Consider the following 20,454-nt stretch of genomic DNA (forward strand, 5'->3'; position numbering starts at 1 on the left):
TGGGGTCGGAGGGCAGAAGTCAGGGCCAGTTCTGCCCACAGTGGGGTTGTATTACAAACCCACCCCCTCACCCTAAACTGAAAACCTAAAGGGCTATGCTGTTGGTGTGGGAATGGGTCAGAATTTAACCTGCCCCCCATCCTGCTACGAACCCCAGGGAACTGGCCAAGAGTGACCCAAAGTTGAATGACCACAGTTCCTCAGACATTAGAGCACCCTACTCTACACCCAAGGTGGAGCTCCCCTGGCTCAAGCTGTGAATTTGGGTTGAGGGAGGTCCCCACTGAGCTCCTCCCTAGGAAAGCTCCCCTTCACGCGAGCCCTCCAAGTGTTTGAAAGCCAGTGATCAGAACAGTCAACGGCCAACAGGCAGAAACAAGGTACCATGTGACATGTCATGGCAGATCCCGACTGGCTGGCCCCAGTCGCTCCCCTCTGTCTGCCCTGCCACGCTCGTCATGACCACATGACTGAAGCCCCAACCTGGGAATGTGCAGAGTAACCTGTGCCTTCTGCACCCCACCCACAAAGCCTGGCCTGTTTGACCCTTCATGTTCTCCTCTCATTTCTGCACACCTGGTGAGGTCCCAAACAGGAGCCTTAGGAGCCACAGGCAGACAATGACACCAGGACAGCAGGGCCCGGGTCCCCTTCACCCCTGGGAGGAAAGCTGCCCAGGAGAGAAAGCCTGCAGTGCACCCACCACTCTGTGAGCAGTGAGTTTCAGCCATGGCATCTTCAGGGGTGTGATAAGCAGCTAGTGTTACAACTAGTGTAGACAGGCCATAGAGCACCTTGAGCTTGCTGTGTTTAAAGAATTAAAAGGCAAGCTTGAAAGTGTCAGCACACAGCAGAGGTTATATGAAGTGATGGCAAATTTTCAAACAGTACAGAACGGGACATAAATCAAAGGACAGGATATTTAAGGGGAAAAGTGAGATCTCAGGGACTGACTGGTGTTCTAGAAGAAGTGAGAAACAATATGGATCACGGACGTCTGAAAGGACAGGGGCTGAGATTTCGCCAGGGTGGAAAAAAATCCAGATTCAAGAATCCCAGTGAATCCCAAGAATTAAAAAAACAAAACAAAACAAAAATGCAACCCTCACCTACACAATAGTAAATTGTCCAAGCAGCCGCAGAGAAGACAGGTTACCTTCAGGAACAGAAGTGAGGCCGGCAGTGACCTCTCGGGGTCCCCCTGCTGTCCCCCTGTCGGGGACAGTGGTGTGCTCCGTGGACCCCCATGCGCTGGAAGAAACAGCTGCCAGCTCAGAGTCTATACCTGCTATCAGTGTACCCCGAGAAGGACGGTTGACAGAATGACATGTTCAGACTAACCCAAACGGGCATTTTCACCACCAGGCTCTCCCGAGGTGCTTGCTATAAATGCAGGCTCCCTAGGCACCTGCTTTCCACCACCTGCTGAAGCTGGAATGGCTGAGGGCTCAGAGATCGGGCCACAGCCAGTGACTCAGTCTCCTGTGGATGATTTTCCAGGAGAATCGGGGAGGGCTTTGCAAGACACCATGCAGGAGAGGCTGCTGGGCACCTGGCCCTAAGAATCTTCCGTGCAGCCTGCTGGCAGTGGGGAGCCATGGTAGGTTGTAGGCAGGGAAGTGACAATGACCGGGCTTAGACAGATTACTCTGCAGCCAGGGAGAATGGGCCAGAGAAAGGGAAGGTCAGTGGAAGGAAACACATTAAGAAGTGGCCCCAGGAACCCACAAGAGAGGCAGAGGGTGCAGGGAAGTGTTATGATGTCCCACATGCAGCGTCCTTGCCCCACCCCAGTACGGCTGACCCGTGTGCAGTGGGTGTGCAGGTCCAGGGCTCAGGGAGAAGTCTGGGCAGGAGTGTGTGTGGGGGTGTGGGTTATGTAACCAGGGGAAGGAGGTGGGCAGGTCAATTCACAGGACCTCAGGGACACACCGTTGGAGACAAAGGAGGAAAGTGAGAAGCTAACATGTACCAACCACTTTGTGAACGACGCCCCATGTCTCCCCGTCAGCTCTCAACAGCCCGGTGAGGCCCACACAGCTCGGGGGGCGGGGGCACCTACAGGACCCAACAGCCTGTCAGAGGTGGAGCCGGGCCCTGACTGTGAGTGCATCTGGCAGGCCAGTCTCCCTTAGTGGGCAGGTGGAGGCAAGCGGGCCCACGCTGGGAATGCAGATCTGCCCAGGACAGCCCCAGCTCTTTCCACAGCGCACAAACCTTTCTGCGCAGGTCCCCCCGCTGTCCACACATTCCTCTCCCTCCAGAAGGTTCTGTGTGATGTCGGAAAAGCGCACAGGCTTTCCAGAGGTGGCAGGGCCTTCACCTCTGAGGTGAGAACAGGGCAGGGCAGGGATTAGCAGGTGCCTTTTCCGCATTGACTGGTACCAGTGTGCAGTTTCTCTCCTGAGCCTGTGGACGTGATCGCTTACGTTAATTTTCAAAGGCTGAACCAGCCTTGCACAACTGGGACGAATCCCACTTGGTGGCAGTCTAGAATTTCTCCATTGTTGGATTCCACCCACCGGAGCTATGACAATGCCTACCACCACCATTCACGGCACACTGGTCTCTGGTGCTTCCCTAGAACATCTCTGTCTGATTTGGGGGTCAGGGTGAGTGAGCACTCTGGAGGAGAGCAGAGAGCGCTCATTGCTTCCTCATGTGGTTGGTACAGCTCACCAGCACACCCGTCTGGGCCTGGTGCTGTTTGGGAAAGTTATGAGTTACGGACTCAACTTCCTTAACAGAAACAGGCTAATTTAAATCCTCTATTTCTTCCGTGTGAGTTTGGTGGACTGTCGTTCAAAGAATTGGCCATCTCATTTAGGTCAAGCTGTGAGCCCGAAACTTCTCGCAGCGTTCCGTTATTATCACCTGCACTGAGGTCCCCACCTCTGTTTCAGGGGTTAGTGATTTGTACCTCCTCTCTTTTCCATACCCAGCTTATCGATTTTACTGATCTCTTCAAAGAATCAGCTTTTGGCTAAGATGATTTTCTTTACTGAATTCCTATTTCTTTTTTTTTTTTTAATATTTATTTATTTATGATAGTCACAGAGAGAGAGAGAGGCAGAGACATAGGCAGAGGGAGAAGCAGGCTCCATGCACCAGGAACCCAACGTGGGATTCGATCCTGGGTCCCCAGGATTGCGCCCTGGGCCAAAGGCAGGCACCAAACCGCTGCGCCACCCAGGGATCCCCCTATTTCAATTTCACTGATTTCGGTTCTAATTTTTTCTATTCTTCCTGCTATATATATATATATATACATATATATATATTTATTTATTTTAAGATTTTATTTATTCATCAGAGACAGAGGAGAGAGAGAGAGAGAGAGAGAGAGAGAGAGAGGCAGAGACACAGGCAGAGGGAGAAGCAGGCTCCATGCAGGGCGCCTGACGTGGGACTCGATCCTGGGTCTCCAGGATCACGCCCTGGGCTCAAAGCGCTAAACTGCTGAACCACCCGGGCTGCCCTATTCTTCCTGCTGAAGATGTAATCTGCTCTTTTTCTAGTTATCGAAGGCAGAGCCTACTGATCTGTGATGTTCACCATCTCCTAATCCCTGCATTCAATGCCTAAACTTCTCTCTGAGCACGGCTTCACCCCACAAACTTCGGTAAGTTGTACTTTTACTTTAATTTAGTTAAAAATGTTTCTTTCTCTGGAGATTTCTTCGTTGACGGTGCCAGCTGCAGAGAACTCCAGGACATTTGCCTGTGGGAGCCAAAGGGGAGAATGTCCATCTCACAGATGAGAAAACAGGCTCCAAGAGGGAGTGATGTGCCCAGTATCCCACTGTTGGGAGACAGCAGAGCTGGTCCCAGTGCAGCTGTGTGGCCCCCTGGGCACCGGCCCAGGTTCTGACCATCCTCCCTCCCCCCCGCCCCCACGTTACCACCAGCACCTCTCCCTTCCTGGTGAGTTGAGACGGCAGGTTCTGAATCACTACAAGCATATGGTGATCCTGCAGGTTCAGAGGCTGGAGACCTGGCCTTGGTCCAACCTGGGGTCATTATCACCAGGGATTAGAATCCAGGGCTGGACACTCTCCAGCCCGAGCTATTATCTCTCTGATGCCTGGGCATTCCTGGGGCACAGTGGGGTGGAGACCCCCCTGACCCACAGCCATGAAGCACATGGCTGTCCGGCAGAGAAATCCTCCCCCAGATGCTGCTTTTCCAAAGCCCCACTGGGCCTGGGACCTACCCCTGGGCAGTCTTAGAACACAGGCTAACTCAGGGACACCATCAAATGCCATTTATTTTGAGTAAAAAATAAGCCACTTCTTTAATAATACATCAAGATGGACTCTTCAACCTTGCTGGGCTCACCTGGTCCCGGTCTCCCTGAATAGTCCCTCGTGCAGCCAGGTCAGCCAGAGATCTCAGGACAACAGTCCCAAGGAAGGGACGTGGCACAGGGGAGAGGGACGCTGGGGACACTGCCACTGGGCTGGCTCAGTAGCAGTCGGCCTCGTTCTCTCCCAGGACGCCCACCGTGGCCAGCATGTCCTGCAGGAGTGACTGAGGGCTCTTCTCCATGTGGTCACTGCCCTCGGCTAATGCACCCCGAAGGCCTTCCAGGTCCACAGACCTCAGCACAGCCAGCACGACCTCGGGCTCCAGGTCCCCCAGGGGCTGGCCCTGATCACCTGCCTGCCACCTCTGCAAGGCAGCCTCCACAGAGGCCACATCTGGGCCGCTCCTGGACTCCTCCAGGCTACCAGAGGAAGAAGCAGTCTTGGCCCTCAGGAAGAGGAGGAGATCACAGGACTTCTGAGCCACAGGTCGGTCACAGTCAAACAAGGCACGGAAGGCAAACTCAAAGAGCCGCACTCGGCATAGTGGCTGCAGGGCCTGGGCCAGCGAGCCAGCTGGGGCCGCCACGGGTGGGGTCACAGCATAGGGACAGTGGGAGTGGAACTGGCCCAGCGTCTGCTCCAGGAATACCAGCGCCAGCTCCAGGCCCTGGGCCCGGACCTCCCAGTCCAGATCCTGGCTGGCGACCTGGAGCACCCTGGCCATAAACTGTTCCGTGTCCCCCGCCACGTCGGCATGGTGGTCCCTCAGCCACTGGGTGAAGACCTGCATGACGGCTCTCCGCGGGAATCCCTCTGAATCTGTGGAGAGGATATGCAGAAGCTCCACGAGCAGACTCTTCTGGAAGACAGAGCAAGAGGCGGTGGGAGGGGAGAGGGGAGACAGAGCCGCCGCTGACAGGCGCGGGTTACAGCAGGGAAGATCCGCCCCCCCAAGAATCTTCTGTCACGCAGGTCTGGGGCTAAACCTGCTTCTCCCCTCATCCCTCCATTTGCTCATGTATCAAAAAGGAGTGCTTGGAAGTAGAGCCAGATTCAGGTAATATGTCCAATAGAACCATAGCCCCAGACTGCCTGAGACCGAGTGGCCAACCCACTGGACCCTGTGCATCAAGACAGCTACCAGGTGTGGGCTACCTGGCCTGGGGACCCATAGCCTCCTACCTGCTGGCCCCCTGGATGCTCAGGGCTCACAGGGGTGACATGCAGCCCCTGGCTGGAGAGCTGCCCCATGACGGTCACTGCACTGGCACGGACGTAACTCTCAGGGTCTCGTAGGAGCTGCTCGGTAAGCTTGGGCACCTCCGAAGCGAGGAGTGCATGTCTGAAGCCAGCCTGCCCTGGGAGGGTCCAAGCGGCCACACTGGCTGTGACCAAGGCCTAAGTCCAAAGCCTCCTCCCTTGCTTCCCCAAGGGCAGCCTAGGTGGTCTGCTTCCCAAAGCTGACAAGAGACAACCAGTGTGGCAAGGTCGGGTCCCCCTTATGCCCTGTACTCACCTCCCCAGTGTCTGGTCATCTGAGTCAGGAACTCGAGGCCGGAGTCCCTCACCTCCCAGCAGGGGCTGCACAGACGCTTCTGCAGCACAGGAAGCAGCTCTGGGGCAGGAGGGGCAGCTCAGAGTGGCCCAGGCCATGCCCATCCTGCCCCCAACTGCCTCTACCCAGCGACTCCCTTGGTTTACCTGGGAAGGGTCAAGATTACCTCTCAGGACCAGCAGGGCATGGGGTTCTAGATCACAGCAGCCGGGGGTCTTGGGTGAGCTCAGGAGCCACCTGAATGTGGCCTGGAAGGCTTTCTTCAGAACCTGGAGCAGGCAAAGCAAGGCTGCAGGGCCAGGAGTGGTGAGGGGCCGAGCTGGCCTGCCTGCCCCCATCTGCCCACGCTGCACTCCTGTGCCTGCCCTAGGACACAAGAGGGGACCCCGGGGTATGGTGAGAAGGAAGCACTGGCTTTCATTTCCACAAGGCAGAAGCACCAGGCAGGGGCAGAACTGACATCACGGATCCCGATAGAAGGAGGCAGCTCCCATAAGGTCGCTGACTGCCGAAGAGATTCTCCAGACCCCCTTTCCAAGGCCCAGGAATCCACCATGCCTTCTGTCCCATCCTCTAACCGTCTGCTCAATGGCAGGGGGCAAACACGCTGCACCCACCAGAGCACAGCCACCACGGGGCCACGGGGAGGCCACGTTTGCAGAAAACGCTGATGAAGAGTTTGGATCCCAAGCGCAGGGGCCCTCTGGCTCCAGTTCCCCACTGCACCAGAGCATGCCCTGTTCCCATGGCTCAGCTCCCCTGGCGCCCAATCCTCACCACTGCTAGGCCCTGGGTCAAACCCCGTGCCGCTGCCTGCCCCTCCAAACTCACTTTAAGTAGTGACTCTGGGGGCGCCTGGGTGGCTCAGTCGGCTAAGCGTCCAACTCTTGGTTTCAGCTCAGGTCATGATCTCAGGGTTGTGAGAACCGAGCCCCAGTCGGGCTCTGCGCTCAGTGCACAGTCTGCCTGAAACTCTCTCCCCACTCCTCTCCCCCACACTTTCTCTAAATGAATCTTAAAAAAAAAAAAACAAAAAACAAAAGGAGCAACTGTGGCCCACAGAGACCTGGTTCCGAGAGGCCTGCAGGGGTCCTCCCCAGACATCTCCCCATTCCCCCCGCCCCGTGTACCCCATGCCTGTACCGTGGGGCTGGAGTCTGGGCTCCTGAGATATTCCAGAAGGACAGCAAACACCTCCGTCACCAGCTCTTGGGGGCCTGAGACAAACATGGAGAAAGAACCCACCCTTCCCTTCCAGGGGCCTCCCCAGCACAAAAGCGCGTCAATCCAAGGAAAGCAGGGGCAGAATAAGTCAGACAGCCGAACCCCACCCCTACCCCAGAGAGAACATGCAGAGGACATTGATCCCCGGTGCAGCTGAGCAGCAGGTGAGCAGGGCGCCTGCGGGGGCACTGTGGCTTACCTGTCCCCTGAGACAGCGTCCCCAGGAAATCCAGGGCCGCTCGCTGCACCCGCACGCAGCCCAGCAGGAGCGCGCAGAGGTGGCGCCCCACGTCAGAGGCAGGGCTTGCTGAGCCCCTGCATAACTGCAGCAGGGTCACCGCGGCCCCAAGCAGGGGCTCCTGAGGCCAGGGGCAGGGGCGCTGGGGCTGGGAGAGAGGGCATGTCAGTGCAGGCCCCGATTCCGGCTGCCACTGTGGACATGGGCCAGGACTGCACTTACTAGCGGCTGCAGCAGCTCCAGGTGGGCCAGAGTCCGGCACAGGAGACCCACACAGGCCGCCTTGGAGGAGAGGAGCACGTCCACTGTCAGAGAGTCACCTGTGGCACTGTCCAGCACACCTGCAGGCCAAGCCAGAGGCAGCTCCCAATCAGCGGGGTGCCTCCCACTTGGCCACTGCAGGCCTCGCTAAGGGCCACCGACCCCGCGGCTGCCACCACACACTGGAGACCAGGACCGGGGGTTCCCAGCAGGTGACATGCCCAGGGTGACACAGGCTGGCCAGAGCTGGAACCTGTATGAAGGGCTGAACCCTACATACAGCTGAACCTATATGTAGGGCTCCTGAGCCATCGAGCCTAGCTCTGGCCACAGCCTGTTCCTGGGCCAGTCCCATTACTTGGGATACTCGTCCCTGTGCTCAACATGGGGGTACAAGGCACACCTGGGTCCCCTTTGCTAATCCTCGACACACCGACACACTTCATAGCTGAAGCAATGTGAGTCACAGCAGGGGAAGCCACCCCCCTACCACCACCCTGGTCACAGAAACCACCATGTGGTTCAGGTCCACATGAACACCCAGCTGCTCTGGGGCCACCCCGGACAGCACACGGGGGCGGCGGGGGGGGGGTGATGCTGCCTCGTGAATCCCAGCAGGGACACGAGACAAGCAGCAGTAATGCTGGTGACAACAACCTACACCCATCCACCTGCACTCGGCAGAGGCAACGAGCTAGGTACCATGCTGGTCACTGCCCCAATATAAAAGGACATGTCTGGGACCCCAGGGGCCTCCCATCCTATACCTGTCTACTCTCAGGAAGCAGCATACCTGAGGGTCCGGGGTCCTGACCCGTGGCTTTAAGGACGCAGGCCAGAGGCTGGAGAAGAATGACAAAGGCCTGGGCCCTTAGCACCTGTGGACTAAGTACAGAGGACACGGTGAGTGCCGCTTCCTGACCCTGACCTCTCCACCAAATCTGGAGCAAAGAGGCCAGTGCTGGGGATCTGGACACCCCCTTGAGAAACAGCTTCCTTGCAAGCACTGTGACCAGCACTCAGGCCACCAGTACACAGACCAGCAATGTGGGACTCCATGGGAGCTGTTGGAAAGTACTGCCCCAGGCCCCAGGAAGAGCCCCTTGAAGGACAGGCCTGCTCCAATGGACAGTGTCTACTCAGAGCCAGGGACAGGAGGCCCACCTCCAGGGAGTGTTCTTGGGCTCACGGTGGGGTGAGAGGCTAAGCCAGCACATCATTCTCCCTGTAGGCCAGCTGCCCGGTCCTCCCCCTGTGGACCACTACCTCACCCTGAACATCTGGAGAGCCTGAAGCCCAGAACCAGGCTTGCACCATACCCTAGTACCTCTGGGGAGTGGGTCCTGTGGTGACCTTCACCCCTAACCTGGGCCAACATGACCACCTCTCATCTGCCCAGAACCCTGGAAAGACTTACTCATTCCTCCCATCTCTCTAGGCTCACGCACCCTTTCCTCTCCCTGCAGGAAGCTGTCCAGCCACTCCTGCCCACTGGGTCCCCCTCTACCTTCCCAGGGCCCCTAGTCCCTACCCCATTGACATGCATGCCATGCTGAGGCCGCTAAAGTGGGGAGCAGATCCTGGGTAAGAACCTAACCCTGCTCAGAATGGAACAGCTCCAAGCCTCTGTTTTACCTCTGGGGAGCCTATATAGTTTTTCATTGAAAACATTCTGCCACTATAGCACGTAGAAGCCATAGCCTCCAGCAAGACCTTGGTAATAACCAAGTTATGGCCCAGCCATATCCCCAATGGCCGCCTCCGACCCTTCTCTGGTGTCAGGAGTTCCCCAAAAGGTCCCTGACCACGAGGGCTATGCTTCAGACCCCTCTGCCTGTCCTCGCATAAAACAAACCCCAATCCTTACCAGTCCTGCAGTTTCAGGATCCCTAACGCCAGCGGCCCTGCTTGGGTAGGGCTCAGATGGTTCAGAGTCTGAGCCAGAGTCTCCCACAGGCCGCAGCTAGAAGAGCTCAGCCCAGGAGAACTGCAGAGAAGCCCAGAAAGATAGTTAGTTCTCTGTCCTGCCCACCAAAGCCCACGAAGCACCCAGTGGGACTGCCACAGCCCTGGCTTGGGGCATGCCCAGCTGAGACAGAGTCCTTCCTAGGTGGGTGGGCTTTCAGATCCCCTCTGCCATTCCCCTGCTCCAGGCGGTGCCCTGGTTGGGCCCATGAGATGTGCCTCAGGTGTAACAGCTACCCTAAGACTCCCCAAGGGAAATAGTGCCCCCAACTCCTGCCCACCCCCGGATGCACCCCAGAGGAACTGACCGGGCCACACTGAGGAGGAGGTCCACGAGCGAGTGTGCAGCTGGGACAGGGTCTTTCTCAAGTAGACTGCCTACTAGGGGACTCAGCCGTACCCACAGAACTTGTGTCCAAGGGTCATGGCAGTGCCCGAACGTGGTAGTCAGGACGTTTAGAGCCTGTGTGATCTGCGGGACGGCTGTGGAGTGCAGGGACTCTTCTATGTGACCCACGATCTTCTGGGCACACACTGGCCAATCACCAGCCTGCAGGCTGGGGTGTCCCTCGGCTAGGCCTTGCATGGACAAGCCCAGGATGTGCACCAGGAGCTGCCCAGCTGCCGAGGCCACAAACAGGCTGGAATCTCCCTGCAGGGAGAAGATGGTGTCAACGGCACCTGGGGAAGGGATAGGGGCAAGGAGAGAAGAAAACGGGCTTCAGCTGGAACAGAATCCGAGGTAGAGGGCAGAGATGCTAAAACCACCAGGCGGCTTTAACTGCCAGACTTGGGAGCCTCAGGGAAAGGGCCCGAATGCAGCAAGCCACAAGAGGCACCGCTAAGGCCCCAGCCTCCCCTCTGCTTAGAGGCAGGGGAACCAGCACGGAGGGCACCAAGGGGGGCAGCTTTAGACCCTTGGAAGGAAGCTTTTGATTCTAATTAGTTTCAAAGTCAACCCTAACTGCTTGGTCTGACCTGTAAACCAAAGGACACTGCAGGGACCTCGAGGAGCCTCAGGCCCCCCAGTCACCCCGGGTGCCCCTCACAACAGCCCCATGACATTATAGCTGCTTTCCCAGATGAGCCCAGCAAGGTGCAATGAGGTCGCATAGGTATGGCAAGGCCACGGGCTAAAGGCGGGGCAGGCAAGGGCACTCACCACAGTCAGCCAGGAAATGCAGGGCACTAGGATGCTGTGCCAGGGAGCGCAGGCCCTGGATCCAGCCACTGCGCACTGAGGGGGCAGTCCAGGCAGCTCCTCCCAGGGGCCCTGGCTCCCCAAAGAGCCTGGGCAGCAACTCCCCCTGCTGGGAAGTACAGAAGGAAGTGGTGACGTGGGCCCGTTCCCATAGGCGGGCAGATCATAGACAATTTTTCTGTTGTTCAGGGCTGGTCAAGGCACTTTTCTAGGCACTTTCTCACTTGCTGCCAACACAGAGAGCCCACAGGCAGCTGTGCTTCCGGGAAGTGGCAGGTGGCCACCAGTGCCAGCCATGGCAGCCCAGGCACGGCCAAGTCTGCCTTCCAGGGTACAGCTTTGGGAGAACTGGGTTTTAAACAAAGGTTCATCAATCCTGTTGTTGGTTTACTTTAGAAATCCTCTCCCCAAAACAGTACCATGAGTTTCACCTCCAAAAGTCCACCTCTGACCAGGACGTCGGGCTCACAGACCCCTGATAGACTCCAAAGCCTACTGAACTCCTGAGCTGGGCATGTGGGGTCCACCAAGGCACTCACCCTCCTCTGGGTATCCCCCACTCCAGATGCCCCAGCACACCTGTTGTGCCCAGCCCGCCTCACTCCCTGTACCTGTTCAAACCCTTTACAAACCAGCTGCGAGCCCACTGCCCCCACACAAAGCTAACCCCCCGCCCCCCGCCCATCTGGCAGTGGCTAACTCCCCACTCAAGTTCCACCAGCTTAGGGATGCCCACAGTACAATCATGCATTGTGCTACATTTTCTGCCATGGGTACAAGATTCTCCACCACTACTGGTTTCAACACAGTATGCTGCCTCTTACCAGGGCAGTCAGTGCTCGCTGGTGCAGCTATTCCCTCTGAGCCTATCTGCACAACAGGCACGGCAGTCAGAGCCCAGGCCATGACCAAGCCAGGCCACGGAGCATCCTGATCGGCTCTGGCCCAACCATCAAGGCACAGGGGCCTTCCAATCATCTGACTCCAGGATCAGGGACCGAGCCTGGATCAGGGACCGAGAGACCTTGGAGACAGGCTCCAAACACTCAGGGATTAAGTCTAACTCTATAGCAGTCACGGCCCCTGAGGGGGGTGCCACTGCTAGCAGCTCACAGGGAAGGCCCCCTGTGGGGTCTGTTGTCATCAAAGAGGGGCCCCCCCCGAAGTTACAGTTCCTCACCAGTAGGTGAGTAGAGGTTTCTGTCACCAAAAGAAGGTACAGCCCTTCACCAGTAGGTGGGTACAGAGCTCACCCCCTGCCTGGAACTGTCCACTGCAGAGCAGCTGGCTGGTGAGGAGCCCGTGGGGCTGTAAGACCACCCGGGAGTGTGTGCAGGGGCAGCTGAGGAGGGAACAGGAGGCCAGCCTGGCACTGCGGCCCTCGTCCCTCGTGTAGCCAGCAGCAGACTCTTTATGGTCTAGTGTGAACAATGCCACTTCCATGAGGCTCCTAGAGTAAGCCTCCCCTGTTTCCTCATCTGGGAAATAAAGGCCATTGGTCTGCTGACTGGCCAGGGCTGCCAGGATAAAACAAAAGTGATTCTGCAAACCCTGAAGAGCTCCATAAGCCGCAAGGTACCTCGGGTACGTGTGCGTTATCCTATGTACCATGAGGACAGCAAGCACAAAGTTATGCCCCAAAACACTTTGGCACAGTAAGGTGCAGAGAACATCCTGGAAAGTCAGTCCACAGCAAGGTGCGCTGAGCCATGCCTCTGGAGGATCTGCTTTGCCAGACTGAGGAGCATCCATGAACAGCATCCCAAAGCTACTGAAAGAACACATCCCTCCCCACTACTGTCCTCTCTTCAGGTGACTGTATCATAGCATGGCCTTCCTGGGGCCCTGTGCACACCAGGTCAGAGAAAGTTAATGTGCTTTCCCCAAGAGCTGGTGAGGCTGAGAGGTGCCAAGAGAAGCCAATGAAGGGCTAGACAGGCTCCTTCAGGCATTGCCTAACCAACCCAGCTGTGCCCACATAGGAGCATGCAAAGCTGTGAGGTGCAGTGCTCTGGGGAGCTCCCCAAACTCCATGTCTATCACTAAGTAGAAATTCTTATGAGTCATTCATTCATTCATCCAACAGGACCAAGTGGGAGACCGACAGTCTTGGTTAGCCCTCGTGACAGTTCCACATGACGTGTACAACTCTCCTGTCTGTCACAGGAAGAAACTAAGGCTCAGAGGGCTCGTGAACTTGGGCAAGTCCATACAGCAGGCCAAGTGTCAGAACTGAGCCAACCCCAGCTCTGTCTGATTCCAAAAATCTGACCCTTTCACCCCAACATCATTCTTGGCCGGTTTTTCAAAGAAGGTTCACATTCAGGAATAAAAACCTCATGATATAAGACAAAACACGGGTCAGCACATTTCAGAGGCCTAGGGATCATTACGGCCACCACTGCTTGGTGTACCTGCAGCAAAAGCAAGCTGTGCACTTCCCTGTGGGTCCCTCAGCTGGGAAGACCCCGGCTCACCTGAAGATACTGGAAGCAATCTTCCTGGGCTGCAAATACCCCTGCGAGGCGGAGAGAGAAGGAGAGGACTCTGGAACTCAGGTCCTGGGGTTTCAGCACGTGACACAGCAGCTCCACCAGACAGGGGTTCTCCTGTAATAACAGGAGACTGGACCCTGGGGGCAGGCCCAGCCAGGGAGAGTGTCATTGGGGCACAGTGATGCAGCTTTCTCTAAAGGACTTTTCTTTCTTTCTTTTCTTTTCTTTTCTTTTCTTTTCTTTTTCTTTCTTTCTTTTGATTTATTAATTTATTAATTAATTTATTTATTTAGAGAAAGACAGTGCAAGCACACATGTGCACAAGTAGGGGGAGGAATAGAGGGAGAGGGAGACAGAGAATGTCAAGCAGACTCCCCTTTGGCACGGAGTCTGACTGCTCCATCCCACGACCCTGAGATCATGACCTGAACCAAAATCAAGAGTTGGACACTTAACTGACTGAGCCAGCCAGGCGCCCCGTAAAGGACCATTCTTCTGGCAACTCCCAGACCTTCTTCTCCCCCGATATTAGGTTTAGCAATCCCACCAAGAGAAAACATTTGCACCAACTGCAACAAGGGAGTCATGACTTGAACTTGATGGGAGGGCAGGAAGTAGAAAGCCATCACCTCCACATCAGGTAAGGGACCAGGACAAGTGTCTAGCAAACCAAAACAGGCATTCCTGTTGCTGCTGATTACAAAAAAAGGAAATGCAAATTAAAGCAGAAGACCACTTTTACCTCCCAAGTGGGTGCTTTTCTTTTACACTCAGAGTGCTGCCCGCAAGGAAGTACAATGGAACAGCCATCCTCACCCAGATGCGGCACCAGAGTTGTCTATACTCCACGATGCTCCTATTCAAAGGCACTCAGGTTGGTGAAGGGGAGTGTGTGGCACAGGCTGAGACAGTTTCCTGTTAAGAGGCCCTTGCTGACACAACCACCAACAAATGTGGTTCAGGGAGAATGACAGAGAACAGCATAAGGAAGAGAGAATCATGAATCCAAGAAGCCAATAAACACATGGGCGAATTTAAAAAGGCACCAATTTTAAATACTAAGTAACTTTTTGATGGGTCTTAAGATAGAATCAAAATGCCAGACAATAACAGTTAGACTGTGCTGGAGTTAAAGGGCCCTGAGATCCCTGTGTCAGTGGAATGGAGGATAGAGATTCTAGTTAACTTCTGACTTTTTTTTAACTTTTGACTTTTTAAATCCAGTTTGTGTGTGAGAGTCACCACTAAAGAACCTAAGTGGAATGCATAATTTCAAAACCAGAAAATGAAAAACTTTAAAAACAAAGCTTTATCCATCCAATGCAAGGCAGAAAGGAGGGGAAAGAAACAAAGACAAGGCATGGGAAGTTCTAAAAAATCCAAAAGAGGGCAGCCTGGGTGGCTTAGCAGTTTAGCGCTGCCTTTGACCCAGGGTGTGATCCTGAAGACCTGGGATTGAGTTCCACATCAGGCTCCCTGCATGGAGCCTGCTTCTCCCTCTGCCTGTGTCTCTGCCTCTGTCTCTCTGTGTCTCTCATGAATAAATAAATAAAATCTTAAAAAAAAAAATCCCAAAGAACATAGGTTCAAATAGAATAAACAGTAGGCTCAACAAATGAAGAAGATCATCTGTTAGGGCGCTGCTCATATTAAATTGAGACTAAGCCAGCCGCATAGTGTTATAGACCAGAGGAAGCAGGACAGCACAGAATGGCTGGGAGCACAGCAGCGAGGGTGCAGCATGCAGGTTCCTGCCTTAGAAGGGCAGTTGCATCAAGAAGAACATCTGACAATGTGACTTGAAAGCAAAAAGCACCATCAGTGCTTCAAGAAGAAAGTCATCATTCAAAGGTAGAACAGTCTAAGCCTGCAGGTACCTAAGCTAGCTTCAAGATCTGTAAAGGAAAAAACCAAGCAGAGTTTCAGAGAAAAACTGTTGAATCCACAATCTCAGGGTAGGGTCTTCCCATCTCAGAAACAATCAAGCAAACCAATTAGCAAGAACACAGCGAGCTTGAACCAGGGAGATCTGAACTAAGGAGCGCGCATGAAGACCGTTCTCATTGTGCAGAATGCTGAAGGCCATGGGGCACAGGCCCGCTTCCTTTAAGGGACGGACAGTGCTGCAAAATTACACTGTGGCAATGGCTGTACCAAGCCCCCTGTGTGTGAATTTACTGAAAACCAATCAACTGTATACTTTGAGTCAATTCCATGGTATGTAAATTATATCTCAAAGAAACCCGTCTAAAAGTAATTTTTAGGGCAGCCCTGGTGGCGCAGCAGTTTGGTGCTGCCTGCAGCCTGGGGTGTGATCCTGGAGACCTGGGATCGAGTTCCATGTCGGGCTCCCTGCATGGAGCCTGCTTCTCCATCTGCCTGTGTCTCTGTGTCTCTCATGAGTAAATAAATAAAATCTTAAAAAAAATAATAATAAAAAAATAAAAGTAATTTTTAAAATCTGACTACAAACTAGGCCACCACTGAAGACTCTACAAATACCAGAAATGCAGCAGGTAGCGAAATCTATAGAATGTCTGAGAAAATAGGGTACTCTACCATGGTAAGAGCCTCGACGGATACAAAGAAATAAAAATGCAGGTATTTTAAAGTCTAATAAGTTAGAAATCAATAATAAGACTGAAGAAAACCCCACGTTGTAAATATAAAAGAAACCCTTTTAAATCGTTTGTGTGTAAAGAAAAAAATCACAATGAAGAGTATGAAATACTTGGAAACAAACTAAGCAAAAGTACAGAGCAGTAAAACCTGTGGGGTGCAGCTTCCAGGGAAGTGTGCAGCCTTACATGCATGTATTAGAAAAGACCTAGATGTTCAATTCAAAGGAGGGTAAAAAAGCATGTAGACCAAATAAACAAATAGCAGGAATTAATGACGGGTGCTATCCTAAGATCACTGGTAGTCAAGAGATCAAACGCCAGTAGGGCATTATTTACACTAGGGAACATCAGAAACACAAACACCTAGTAACAGTGGTGTGATTGTGTAAGTTATGGTCCATTCATATAGTGGACACCAGATAGTCAATAAAATCAACATGTTCTACAGAGAAAACACTCACTGTAGTGCTAACAGAGAAAAAGCAAGGGGCGCTAGGTGGCTCAGCTGGTAAAGTGTCTGCCTTTGGCTCAGGTCATGAGTCCCCCCATCAGGCTCCCGGCTCAGCGAGGGGAGCTGGTTTCTCCCTCTGCCCCCACCCCACTTGCGCATGCGCTCATGGTCTCTCAAAAAAAAAAAGGAATAAAATCTTTAAAAAAGAGAGAGAAAAAAAGCAAGACACCATATCGTATTTATGGCGTGACTTTGCTTTTATAAGAAAATGCAGCTTTGGGGCACCTGGGTGGCTCAGCTGATTAAGTGACACTTGATTTCAGCTCAGGTCCCAATGTCAGGGTTGTAGAATCCAGACACTTGTGGGGCTCCATGCTCTGTACAGAGTCTGCTTGAGATTCTCTCTCTCCCTCTGCTCCCTCTCTCAATAAATAAACAAAATCTTCTTAAAAAAAAAAAAAAAAAAAAAGGCAGGGCAGCCTGGGTGGCTCAGTGATTTAGTGCTGCCTTCAGCCCAGGGCCTGATCCTGGAGACCCGGGATCGAGTCCCATGTCGGGCTCCCTGCATGGAGCCTGCTTCTCCCTCTGCCTGTGTCTCTGCCTCTCTCTCTCTCTGTGTCTCTCATGAATAAATAAATAAAATCTTAAAAAAGAAAGAAAGAAAGAAAGAAAGAAAGAAAGAAAGAAAGAAAGAAAGAAAGAAAGAAAGAAAAGAAAGAAAGAAAGAAAGAAAGAAAGAAAGAAAGAAAGAAAGAAAGAAAGAAAGAAAAGAAAAGAAAAAAAGACAAATGCAGCTTTATGACACATTAAGAAAACGGGCTGGAAGGAAATTTAAAAGATGGTAGTTTAATTTTCCTTACTCTTTTGTGTTGTTCAAGGTTTATCTAAAGGATACACATTAGTTTCATAACAAAAAATGATTTCCTAAAGCAGACAAACAAATGCAACAGTAACAACAAAGTAAGCTCCTCGTTGCCCTCACAGCCATCTAGAGTGAACTGAAGGAGGAGGCCTGGACAGGGCAGGAAGCAGCTGAGAGTACCAAGGTCAAGCTCTCCTGCTCATTCCCTCAGACTTCAACTGATGCTGTCCCCAACTCGCCAGGCGGCCTCCCTAGGATGGAAGGAAGGGAACCAGAGGGTCCCTCCTTCCCCTGTACAGGAGAGTCCCACGCACCCTCTGGCCTTCCGGACAGCAGTCGACAGCAGCATCCTCCCCTTACCAGCTTTGGTTATCGTTTTAAACCAATCCAGCAGCTTCTCCAAACAGGTGTCATCTGCCACGGGCTGCCTGGGGTCTGCCAGAACTGCACAGAGGGCCGGGAGGAGCTGGGAGCACTCTGGGTCCATGGTGATGCTGGGGATCCCTGCAAAGAAAACGTCCGGGCCAGGTCCCACCCGCCCTGGCCCCAGGCAGCCACTCCCCCAGCCTGGGTCCCCCCGGGGCTGGACGCTAGACCTCGGCCTGGGTGGTCCTGGCAGGTGGTGAGGAGCAAGCGGGGCCCTGAGCTCGGGGCCTGAGGAGCTCCGGGCCTGCCAGCCTTGGACCCTGGTGGGAGGGGAGCGTGGGCCGGCGCCAGCCGCGCTCCGGGGCAGAGCTTCTCCGCCAGGGTCAGCGCGTCTGCACCGAAGGCGCTCGGTCCACCGTCGGTCCCCCCCGGGCCGGGGCGTGCACCTGCCAGTCCTGCCGCGGCGGGGACCGGGAGCCCGGTGGCCAGGCGCTCAGGCCGCGCGGTCGGGAGGCTGGGGTGCGCAAGGACTCCGTCGCAGGGGGAGCGTCCGTCGGGCTGTCCGACTGCGGGGAAGCTGGGTCCCTAGGAGGGAGCCCTCCTTGCGGGAGCCGCCGCCCCGGCCGGCCGAGGCCCACAGAAGGCACGAGGCGGAGATGTCCGTCGGGCCGGCCCCCGGCTGCCCGCGGAGCCCGGCCCCCCCGCCGGCCTGCACCGAGCCCCCTCCGCGGCCGCGACCCCTCCCCGCGCTCGCCGCTCACCTGCTCCGCGGGCCTCGGGCGCCGCAGGCCCCGCCCCGGACCGCACCACCGGCCGGGCCTGGCGGGGGCGCGCAGACGGACGGCGGCCGCCGGGAACCCCGAAAGGCCCCGGAGGCCACTCTGGGAGCCCCGGAGGCCTACACGTGAGGAACCAGCTCTAGCTGGGAGGAGCTGAGGCAGACGGGGGCCAACCGGTGGGTCCGACCCGTCACCCTCACGGTGGCGCCGAGTGGTACTGCCCGACATCCGGCGGGGCCTGCGCCCAGAAGGCGGGCCTTCCGGTGGAAGGGGCGGGTGCAAAGCCGGAAGGGGCGTGGCCTCCCACGCCGCGGACCGAGGGTCTGGGCCGGCCTGTGGGTGGGATGCACTTTCGGGTTTCCTAATTTTTGGGGCTAAGTCCCTAGGTCTTTAGGCTCAAAACTGGGTCCTCAGGGCCCATCAGGGGTGTGCCAGGGGGTCTCTAAGCCTGGGTCCTCGGGGCCCATCACTTGTGTGCCAGGGGGTCTCTAAGCCTGGGTCCTCGGGGCCCATCACTTGTGTGCCAGGGGGTCTCTAAGCCTGGGTCCTCAGGGCCCATCAGGGGTGTGCCAGGGGGTCTCTAAGCCTGGGTCCTCAGGGCCCATCAGTGGTGTGCCAGGGGGTCTCTAAGCCTGGGTCCTCAGGGCCCATCACTTGTGTGCCAGAGGGTCTCTAAGCCTGGGTCCTCGGGGCCCATCACTTGTGTGCCAGAGGGTCTCTAAGCCTGGGTCCTCGGGGCCCATCACTTGTGTGCCAGGGGGTCTCTAAGCCTGGGTCCTCAGGGCCCATCACTTGTGTGCCAGAGGGTCTCTAAGCCTGGGTCCTCGGGGCCCATCACTTGTGTGCCAGGGGGTCTCTAAGCCTGGGTCCTCAGGGCCCATCAGGGGTGTGCCAGGGGGTCTCTAAGCCTGGGTCCTCAGGGCCCATCAGTGGTGTGCCAGGGGGTCTCTAAGCCTGGGTCCTCAGGGCCCATCACTTGTGTGCCAGAGGGTCTCTAAGCCTGGGTCCTCGGGGCCCATCACTTGTGTGCCAGAGGGTCTCTAAGCCTGGGTCCTCGGGGCCCATCACTTGTGTGCCAGGGGGTCTCTAAGCCTGGGTCCTCAGGGCCCATCACTTGTGTGCCAGAGGGTCTCTAAGCCTGGGTCCTCGGGGCCCATCACTTGTGTGCCAGAGGGTCTCTAAGCCTGGGTCCTCGGGGCCCATCACTTGTGTGCCAGGGGGTCTCTAAGCCTGGGTCCTCAGGGCCCATCACTTGTGTGCCAGAGGGTCTCTAAGCCTGGGTCCTCGGGGCCCATCACTTGTGTGCCAGGGGGTCTCTAAGCCTGGGTCCTCAGGGCCCATCAGGGGTGTGCCAGGGGGTCTCTAAGCCTGGGTCCTCAGGGCCCATCAGTGGTGTGCCAGGGGGTCTCTAAGCCTGGGTCCTCAGGGCCCATCACTTGTGTGCCAGAGGGTCTCTAAGCCTGGGTCCTCGGGGCCCATCACTTGTGTGCCAGAGGGTCTCTAAGCCTGGGTCCTCGGGGCCCATCACTTGTGTGCCAGGGGGTCTCTAAGCCTGGGTCCTCAGGGCCCATCACTTGTGTGCCAGAGGGTCTCTAAGCCTGGGTCCTCGGGGCCCATCACTTGTGTGCCAGGGGGTCTCTAAGCCTGGGTCCTCAGGGCCCATCAGGGGTGTGCCAGGGGGTCTCTAAGCCTGGGTCCTCAGGGCCCATCAGTGGTGTGCCAGGGGGTCTCTAAGCCTGGGTCCTCAGGGCCCATCAGGGGTGTGCCAGAGGGTCTCTAAGCCTGGGTCCTCAGGGCCCATCAGGGGTGTGCCAGGGGGTCTCTAAGCCAGTGGATAAAAACATCTCATCTTGGGGCACTGGGGTGGCTCAGTGGTTAAACCTCTGCCTCTTGATCTCAGCTCAGGTCGTGATCTCAGGGTCCTGAATTCAGGCCTCATGTTGGGCTCCGCGCTGGGCAGGAAGCTTACTTAAAATAAAAAAATAAAATATTTTTTAAAAGCCTCATCTTCCTGGAGCATCAGTGTTACAGCAGGATATTGGGGGATACACCAGGTACATATTAGGATATAGAAAGCAGAATTCCTACCAGTACGAACATAAAAAGGAACTCTAAAAACTTTGACTTTGA

At 55.5% G+C, this 20,454-nt stretch overlaps 1 long non-coding RNA gene and 1 other non-coding gene across 2 annotated transcripts; one reads left to right on the forward strand and one right to left on the reverse strand.

Moving 5' to 3' along the window:
- Positions 1–13,083, forward strand: LOC111096236. Its single transcript, XR_005360670.1, has 4 exons — positions 1–380; positions 1,501–1,600; positions 3,519–3,622; positions 12,837–13,083. It is a non-coding gene; the product is annotated as an uncharacterized LOC111096236 (long non-coding RNA).
- On the reverse strand, positions 7,630–7,758 carry MIR8876 (microRNA mir-8876). The gene has a single exon (NR_128832.1). It is a non-coding gene; the product is annotated as a microRNA mir-8876 (primary transcript).
- Positions 13,084–20,454: the final 7,371 nt, after the last annotated feature.

This window comes from Canis lupus, chromosome 6, assembly GCF_011100685.1.
Source record: "Canis lupus familiaris isolate Mischka breed German Shepherd chromosome 6, alternate assembly UU_Cfam_GSD_1.0, whole genome shotgun sequence".
In the NCBI taxonomy this organism is placed as follows: Eukaryota; Metazoa; Chordata; class Mammalia; order Carnivora; family Canidae; genus Canis; species Canis lupus.